Source organism: Piliocolobus tephrosceles, chromosome 3, assembly GCF_002776525.5.
Source record: "Piliocolobus tephrosceles isolate RC106 chromosome 3, ASM277652v3, whole genome shotgun sequence".
Lineage (NCBI taxonomy): Eukaryota > Metazoa > Chordata > Mammalia > Primates > Cercopithecidae > Piliocolobus > Piliocolobus tephrosceles.
The window spans coordinates 146,897,610-146,907,667 of record NC_045436.1 but is presented as its reverse complement, the minus strand read 5'-3'; the positions used below and the strand labels follow the sequence as shown (position 1 = coordinate 146,907,667).

The 10,058-nt window shown below is 43.9% G+C and overlaps 1 non-coding gene across 1 annotated transcript; it reads left to right on the top strand.

The window, feature by feature from the left end:
- Positions 1-9,351: 9,351 nt before the first annotated feature.
- Positions 9,352-9,458, top strand: LOC111550957. Its single transcript, XR_002734216.1, has one exon. It is a non-coding gene; the product is annotated as a U6 spliceosomal RNA (small nuclear RNA).
- Positions 9,459-10,058: the final 600 nt, after the last annotated feature.

The following is a 10,058-nucleotide window of genomic DNA, read 5'->3' as shown; positions in this document are numbered from 1 at the left end:
TTTTTTTTTTTTTTTTTTTTTTTTTTTGAGACGGAGTCTTGCTCTGTTGCCCGGGGTGGAGTGCAGTGGCCGGATCTCAGCTCACTGCAAGCTCCACCTCCAGGGTTTACGCCATTCTCCTGGCTCAGCCTCCCGAGTAGCTGGGACTACAGGCGCCCGCCACCTCGCCCGGCTAGTTTTTTGTACTTTTTAGTAGAGACGGAGTTTCACCGTGTTAGCCAGGATGGTCTCGATCTCTGACCTCGTGATCCGCCCGTCTCGGCCTCCCAAAGTGCTGGGATTACAGGTTTGAGCCACCGCGCCCGGCCCAGAGTGATTTTTATAAAACCTAAGTTAGTGGACAGGCACGGTGGCTCATGCCTGTAATCCCAGCACTTTGGGAGGACAAGGCGGGTGGATCACGAGGTCAGGGGATTGAGATCATCCTGGCTAACATGGTGAAACCTGTCTCCACTGAAAAAATATTTTTAAAAATTAGCTGGGCCTGGTGGTGGGCACCTGTAGTCCCAGCTACTTAGGAGGCTGAGGCAGGAGAATGGCGTGAACCCGGGAGGCGGAGCTTGCAGTGAGCCGAGATCTGGCCACTGCACTCCAGCCTGGGTGATAGAGCGAGACTCCATTTCAAAAAATATGTATAAATAAATAAAATATAAGTTAGATCATATCACTCTTTCGGCTGAAAACTCTCCAGTGCTCTTCTTCTCACTAAGAGTCTAAGACAAATTCCTTCCCTTATCCCTGTACCATCCAGCCCGTTACCTCTCCGAACTTACTGCCTGCCATTCGCTCATGCCACTGCAGCCACACTGACCTCTTACTTCCTGAAGGTGCCCGACGTGCTTCTACTTCAAGGCTTTTCGCTCACTCCTCATTATTTCTCTACTGTGATCTGTACATATCACCACCACCTCCACCACTGCAAAATCTACTCACAATAAATACGACCGAGCACCAGCACCATGAGACTCAGCAGAAACAGACAAAACAGATTTAGAGTCCAAATGATTAACAATTTAGAATATGGAAGAGCCACATGTGACATATTTATGGACGTAATCACAAACGGAACATTATCTGTTGGCCTTCAGCACAGGAAACAGAAATCACGCCAGGTATTTCATTCAACAAAGTGTTTTGTTTTTGTTTTGTTTTGTTTTCGGGAAATTTGGTACTTAATATGGTGGGGTGGGGGGCAGGAACAGAAGGAACAATGCCAGACACCATCACTAGACTTCTGGCTTTAAGGTCACACTTAGAAGGTACAACTGCTGTTGCTACTATCACTGCCACTGCCACAGCTTCTGCGCACTCATGAATCTCGAGACATTCCATGGAATGTGGAACTGGCTCCTGAAAACTCTCAGGCATACCAGAGAGAACCCTTCGGCCTCCACCACCCAGGAAGCATCTCTATTTCCCTCAAAAGTTTATATGAAAATGATCCACAATCTAGAACCCTAAACCCAGCCAAACAAACAAACACACGTGTGGGAAGAAAAATACATTTTTTTGTTTTTTTTGAGACAGAGTCTGACTCTGTTGCCCACTGCAATGCAGTGGTGTGATCTCGGCTCACTGCAACCTCCACCTCCCGGGTTCAAGCGATTCTTCTGCCTCGGCCTCCTGAGTAGCTGGGATTACAGTGCGCACCACCACACCCAGCTAATTTTTGTATTTTTAGTGGAGATGGGGTTTCACCATGTTGGTCAGGCTACTCTTGAACTCCTGACCTCGTGATTCACCCACCTTGGCCTCCCAAAGTGATGGGATTACAGGCATGAGCCACCACACCTGGCCAAAAAATACTTTTTTTTTTTTTTTTTGAGATGGAGTCTGGCTCTGTGGCTCAGGCTGGAGTGCAGTGGCCCGATCTCAGCTCACTGCAAGCTCCGCCTTCCGGGTTTACGCCATTCTCCTGCCTCAGCCTCCCGAGTAGCTGGGACTACAGGCGCCCGCCACCTCGCCTGGCTGGTTTTTTGTATTTTTTTTAGTAGAGACGGGGTTTCACCATGTTAGCCAGGATGGTCTCGATCTCCTGACCTAGTGATCCACCCGTCTCGGCCTCCCAAAGTGCTGGGATTACAGGCTTGAGCCACCGCGCCCGGCCCAAAAAAATACGTTTTTTTAAATGTGTTTCCTCTGCAATTTTTCTCAGGAAGCTACTGGAAAATATGCTTTATCAAAATGTGGAGTAAACAAAGAAGAGGCAGATGTGGAAAACAGAAAACAGGCAAGCCAGCACAGGAGAAAAAGGAAGGGAATCCCCAAATCACAGCTGTGCATTAAGGGGAGAGGGCAAACTGTCTGGACTACAACAGTGTCACTCAAGGGACAGGCACAGTAATACTTGTCGCCACTATACCCTCTGGACAAAGCTACTGGGACATACGCTCCATGAAAATGACACACTAAACCAAGAAAAATGAAATCATTCAAAGAACAGAATTCAGATTAGGAGGATGGTAAAAGGAATTCCTAACATGCCAGCAAAGGGAAGTCTCCAGAGGACGAATAAACAACTGAGAGCAGGCATAGGACATTACTAGATAGAGGGGAACAAAGATCTCCAGGAGATAATTAAAACGAATATTGTATTGAGGAGATGGACCTTGTGGGAAATTGTCCCAAGAGCTATTGGCAGGTATGGGAAGATTTAGCAATAGATGCAAATATGACTAAGCAAATCAAAAAACAAGGTAATTGGCCGTGTGCAGTGGCTCACACCTGTAATCCCCAGCACTTTGGGAGCCTGAGGCAAGTGGATCACTTGAGATGAGGAGTTCGAGACCAGCCTGGCCAACATGGCAAAACCCCGTCTCTACTAAAAATACAAAAATTAGCCAGGCATGGTGGTGCACACCTGTAATCCTAGCTACTCAGGAAGCTGAAGCAGGAGAATCACTTGAACCCGGAAGGTGAAGGTTACAGTGAGCCGAGATCGCACCACTGCACTCTAGCCTGGAAGACACAGTGAGACTCTGTCTCAATTAAAAAACAAAAACAAAAAACAGGACAATTATTAAACTATAGGACAAACAAAAAGTAAAAAATGAGACAAAGTACATTATAATACTTAGCATTGAATAATGCTTATATAAACATAATTTAGAGTCTAAATATTGATTTAACTACAAAGGTAGATTTTTTGTTTTTACCAATATGAAATGGTTGTATAAGAAAGCCAAATCTTTATCTACAATAATAGGAAATCAGTTGACAAAATCTAAAATTGATGAGTTGAGGCCGAGCGTGGTGGGTCACGCCTACAATCCCAGCACTCTGGGAGGCCAAGGCAGGTGGATAACTTGAGGTCAAGAGTTCAAGACCAGCCTGGCCAACATGGTGAAACCCTTTCTTTTTTTTTTTTTTTTTGAGACGGAGTCTTGCTCTGTCGCGGGCTGGAGTGCGGTGGCCGGATCTCAGCTCACTGCAAGCTCCGCCTCCCGGGTTTAGGCCATTCTCCTGGCTCAGCCTCCGGAGTAGCTGGTACTACAGGTGCCCGTCACCTCGCCCGGCTAGTTTTTTGTATTTTTAGTAGAGACGGGGTCATGGTGAAACCCTTTCTCTACTAAAAGTGCAAAACTAACCTGGCATGGTAACACATGCCAGTAATCCCAGATACTCGGGAGGCTGAGGCACAAGAATCGCTTGAACCCAGGAGGCGGAGGTTGCAGTGAGCTGAGATGGCGCCACTGCACTCCGGCCTGGGTGACAGAGCAAGACTTCATCTCAAAAAAGAATTTAAAAATAAAAATAAAATTGATGAGATGAAAGATGATATCTGCATATTACATAAAGCATAAATATGGAGATATTTGATTGCACAAAACTGAAAAAAACTTTTGCACATGTAAAATATTAAAACAGTTAAATAATGTTCTAAAATTGATTGGTGATGGTAGTGCAACTCTGTGAATATAGTAAAAAACATTCAATTTAATACTGTCAGTGGATGAACTGTTTGGTTTGGGGATTATAGCTCAATAAAGCTGTTAAGAAACAAATTATTGGGAGAAAATATTTGCAACATGTACATCAAACAACAGATTTAATCATCTATATATATATATAACTCCTTCTAAGATACAGAATCAACCTAGGTGTCCATCAGAAGATGAGTAGATAAAGAAAATGTGGTACATGTAACATGAAATACTATGCAACCATAAAAAGAATTAAATCCTGTCATTCTCAGCAATATGGATGAGTCTGAAGGTCATTATGTTAAGTGAAATAAGTCAGGCACCAAAAGACAAATGCCACATGTTCTCACTCATATGTGGGAGCTAAAAATTTTTTTTTCATCTCACAGTAGCAGAACGTAGAATAGTGGTTACCAGAGACTGAGAAGGGTAGTGGGCAGAGGAGATAGGGAGAGATTGGTTAAAGTATACAGAACTACAGCTAGGTAGGAGGAATAAGTTCTAGTGTTCTATAGAAATGGAGGGTGACGGCCGGGCGCGGTGGCTCAAGCCTGTAATCCCAGCACTTTGGGAGGCCGAGACGGGCGGATCACGAGGTCAGGAGATCGAGACCATCCTGGCTAACACGGTGAAACTCCGTCTCTACTAAAAAATACAAAAATCTAGCCAGGCGAGGTGGCGGGCGCCTGTAGTCTCAGCTACTCCGGAGGCTGAGGCAGGAGAATGGCTTAAACCCGGGAGGCGGAGCTTGCAGTGAGCTGAGATCCGGCCACTGCACTCCAGCCCCGGCAACAGAGCAAGACTCCCTCTCAAAAAAAAAAAAAAAAGAAATGGAGGGTGACTATAGCTAAAATAATTTATTGTCTATTTTCAAATAGCTAGAAAGGAGGATTTTGGAGGTTCCCAGCATAAAGAAATGATAAATGTTTGAGGTGATGGGTATGCTAATTACCTTGATTTGATTATAACACATTATATACATATATTGAACTATTATTCTGTACTCCATAAGTATGTACAACTATTGTGTATCAACTGAAATTTTTAAAAAAGAAAATCAAGCCAGCACAGTGGCATGTGCCTGTAGTCCAAGATATTCAGGAGGCTGAAGCAGGAGGATCACTTGAGCTCAGGAGTTCAAGTCCAGCATGGGCGACATAGCAAGACCTCATTTCTGAAGATAAAATAATTTTTAATTAAAAAAAATTAAGAAAAAAAAAAAAAAGAACTAGATGATCTCCAAGATCCCTTCCAGCTGCAAAATTCTGTCATTGTACAAGGCACTATGAAGTAGTGCTTTGAATATAGAATTCCTAGAGTATGTAGGTCTGCCCCACTCATTTAATACTTGGGAGATACTATTTTGTATTCTTAGACTTTTATAATTTTTATCATGTTTTCTTCTTAAAATGTAAATTCTGGCTGGGTGTGGTGGCTCACGCCTGTAATCCCAGCACTTTGGCAGGACAACGCGGGCAGATCACTTGAGGTCAGGAGTTTGAGACCAGCCTGGCCAACAAAAATTAGCCTGGCGTGGTGGCTGGCACATATAATCCCAGCTACTCCAGTGGCTAAGGCAGGAGAATCACTTGAACCCAGGAGGTGGAGTTTGCCCTGAGCCAAGATCATGCCACTGCACTCCAGCCTGAGTGAGAGAGTGAGACCCTGTCTCAAAAAAAAAAAAAAAGAGCAAAGAAAAAGAAGTGAGCGAACTCTCTCTGGAGTCCTTTTTTTTTTTTTTTTTTTTTTTTTGAGATGGAATCTTGCTCTGTAGCCCAGGCTGGAATACAATGGCATGATCTCAGCTCACTGCAACCTCTGCCTCCTGGGTTCAACCTCCTGCCTCAGCCTCCCAAGTAGCTGGGATTACAGGTGCCCACCAGTTAATTTTTGTATTTTTAGTAGAGACGGGGTTTCACCATGTTGGCCAGGCTGGTCTTGAACTCCTGACCTTGTGATCCACCTGCCTCGGCCTCCCAAAGTGCTAGGATTACAGGCGTGAGCCACCTCGCCCGGCCTGGGTCCCTTTTATAAGGGCACTAATCCATTCATGAAGGCTCCATGCTGATAACCTGATTACCTGCCCAAAGACCCATCTCCTAATACCATCACATTGAGGGTTAGGATTTCAGTATATGAGTTTGCCAGGAACACAAGCACTCAGTCCATTGTAGCCCTCAATATAGTAAAATATTCAATAAATATTTAATAATCATTTAGAAAAGATGAAGTCCCTATCCTGATTCACTAAATTGTAGTAAATATTTCATAAATTCGTCATCTGTTTTCATAAATATTTGAGAATTCTGTAAGCCAGAGTAATTTTTTTCTTTTTCATTCTTTATTTCTTTCTTTTCTTTTTTTTTTTTTTGTGACACAGTCTCAGAAACAGTTACTTTGTCACCCAGGCTGGAGTTCAGTGGTGTGATCATGGCTCATTGCAGGCTTGACCTCCGGGGCTCCAGCGATCCTCCTACCTCAGCCTCTCAAGTAGATGGGATTACAAGTATGTGCCACCACACCCAATAATTTTTGTATTTTCGGTAGAGACAGGGTTTCACCATGTTGGCCAGGCTGGTCTTGAGCTCCTGGACTCAAGTGATCCACCTGCCTTGGCCTCACAAAATGCTGCGATTATAGGCGTGAGCCAACATACCTGGCCTCCAGGTAATTTTTGTATTTTTTGTAGATCGGATTTCACCATGTTGCCCAGGCTGGTCTCAAACTCCTGAGCTCAAGTGATCCACCCACATGGCCTCCCAAAGTGCTGGAATTACAGGTGTGAGCCACCACACCCAGACTAAGCCACAGTATTAAGTCATCACCATCATAAATATTTCTTCATATGCAGGTTTTTCTTATTGATTGATTGATTGATTGAGGCAGGGTCTCACTCTGTCACCCAGGCTGGAGTGCAATGGTACAATCTCGGCTCACTGCAACCTCCACCTCCTGGGTTCAAGCCATTCTCCTGCCTCAGCCTCCTGAGTAGTTGGGATTACAGGCATGAGCCACTGCCTCCCAAAGTGCTGGGATTACAGGCATGAGCCACCCCACCTGGCCTCATTTATTTTTTAAAAAAGAAATGTTTTATTATGGTAAAATATTCATAACACAGGCCGGGTGTGGTGGCCCACACCAGTAATTCCAGCACTTTGGGAGGCCAAGGTGGGTGGATAACGAGATCAGGAGTTCAAGACCAGCCTGGCTAACACAGTGAAACCTCGTCTCTACTAAAAATACAAAAAATTAACTGGGCATGGTGGCACACGCCTGTAATCCCAGCTACTTAGGAGGCTGAGGTAGGATAATCTCATGAACCTGGGAGGCAGAGATTGCAGTGAGCCGAGATCGCGCCACTGCACTCCGGCCTGGGCAACAGAGCAAGACTCCATCTCAAAAAAAAAAAAATTCATAACACAAAAGTTATTATTTAGCTATTTTTAGGTATACAGGTCAGTGGCATTAAGTACATTCATATTGTTGTGCAATCATCACTACTATTTATCAGTAAAATTTTTTTATTCTTTCAAACTGAAACTCTACCCATTCAACACTAACTCTACTGCCCATTCCCTCCTCCCTCCAGCGCCTGGCAACAAGCATCCTAATTTCTGTCTTTATGAATTTGACCTCTCTAGGTACGTCACATAAGCAGAATCATATAGTGTTTGTCCTTTTGTGTCTGTTTTATTTGACTTAGCATAATGTCTTCAAGGTTGATCCATGTTGTAGAATGTGTCAGAATTTCATTCCTTTTTAAGGCTAAAAAATATTTATTTTATATGTATACCACGTTGTGTTTATCTAATCATCAGTCATTGGATATTGTAGGTTGTTTCCACCTTTTGGCTACTATGAATAATACTGCTATGAACATGAGTGCAAAAATTTCTGTTTGAATCCCTTTCTTTTTATTTTATTTATTTATTTATTTATTTATTTATTTATTTATTTTTGAGACAGAGTCTCATTCTGTCACCCAGACTGGAGTGCAGTGGAACGATCTCAGCTCAATGCAGCCTCTACCTCCTGGGTTCAAGCAATTCTTGTGCCTCAGCCTCCCGAATAGGGATTACAGGCGTGCACCACCATGCCCAGCTAATTTTTGTATTTTTGATAGAGACAGGGTTTGGTCATGTTGCCCAGGCTGGTCTCAAGTGATCTGCCCGCCTCAGCCTCCCAAAGTGTTGGGATTACAGGTGTGAGCCACCATGCCTAGACGTTTTTTAAATTTTTGATAGAGACAGGGTCTTGCTATGTTGAGCAAGCTGGTCTCCAATTCCTGGGCTAAAGCAATCCTCCCACCTCAGCCTCTCAAAGTGCTGAGATTACAGACATGAGACATGCTCCTGGCGAAGTCCCTGCTTTCCATTCTTTGGGGTACTTACCCAGAAGGAGAACTACTGGATCATATGATAATTCTGTTTAATTTTTTTAGGAACTACCATACGCTCTTCCACAATGGCTGCACCATTTTATATTCCCACCAGCATGGCACAAACACTCTAATTTCTCCTCATCTTTTCCAACACTTATTATTTTCTGGGTTTTCTAAAAAAATAGTCATCATAATGGATATGAAATTACGTTATTGTTATCTACATATGTTCTCATTTAATCAGCTTAATGAACTTGCTCTGACAGATATTCATTTCTTATATTTTCTCATGAAATCTGAAATCATTTAGTGATACATTATTGTTCACTAGCAAATAAATATTCAGTACACATTTACTTTATTTTTATTCCTTTTATTTTTTAAGAAAAAGGTACTTCAATCCTAGAGTACACTTTTTTTTTTGAGATGGAGTCTTGCTGTGCTGCCTAGGCTGGAGTGCAGTGGCACCATCTCTGCTCACTGCAACCTCCGCCTTCCTGGTTCAAACGATTCTTCTGCCTCAGCCTCCTGAGTAGCTAGGACTACAGGTGCACGCCACCACGCTTGGCTAATTTTTATATTTTTAGTAGAGATGGGGTTTCACCATATTGGCCAGGTTAGTCTTGAACTCCTGACCTCATGATCCGCTAGCCTTGGCCTCCCAAAGTGCTGGGATTACAGGCGTGAGCCACCCTGCCCAGCTAGAGTACACATTTTAAAACTTAGCCTTTGTTGAGAAACTTCTTTTTTTCCCTTTTTTGAGACAGTCTCACTCTGTCACCCAGGCTGGAGTGTAGTGGCACAGTCATGGCTCACTGCAGCCTCAACTTCCCAGGCTCAAGTGATCCTCCCACTTTAGCCTACCTGGTAGATGGGACCACAAGTGTGCACCACCATGTCCAGCTAATTTTTTATTTTTATTTTTTGTAGAGATAGGGTCTCACCATGTTATCCAGGCTGGATTTTGTCTTTTTAATTTCAGATTTCAATTGTTCATTGCTGGCATGTAAGAAAACAATTGACTCTTGTGTATTAATCCTGTATCTTGTGCTCACTTCGGAAACACATTTACTAAAATTGGAATGATACAGAGAAGATTAGCATAGCCTCTGTGCAAGGATGGCACACAGATTTGTGAAGCGTTCTTTATTTGTCTACAACTTGGGCAAGAATGATACTGTGTCTCTGGAAAAAAAAAAAAAAACAAGAAGAGGAAAGGACACAAAGGAGGCTATGTGAGCCACGGTGGTTCACGCCTGTAATCCCAGCACTTTGGAAGGCCAAGGCAGGCAGATCACTTGGGGTTAGGAGTTGGAGACCAGCCTGGCCAACATGGTGAAGCCCTATCTCTACTAAAAATACAAAAAATTAGCCAGGCGTGGTGGCTCATGCCTGAGTCCCAACTATTCGGGAGGCTGTGGCAGGAGAATCGCTTGCACTCCAGCCGGGGCAACAGAGCAAGACTTCATCTAAAAACATAAAAAAAAGGGCCAGGCGTGGTGGCTGACACCTGTAATCCCAGCACTTTGGGAGGCTGAGGCAGGCAGATCAGGAGGTCAGGAGTTCGAGACCATCCTGGTTAACACAGTGAAACCCCATCTCTACTAAAAATACAAAAGGTTAGCCAGGTGTGGTGGCATGCACCCGTAGTCCCAGCTACTCGGGAGGCTGAGGCAGAAGAATGGTGTGAACCTGGAAGGTGGAGGTTGCAGTGAGCCGAGATCGTGCCACTGCACTCCAGCCTGGGCGACAGA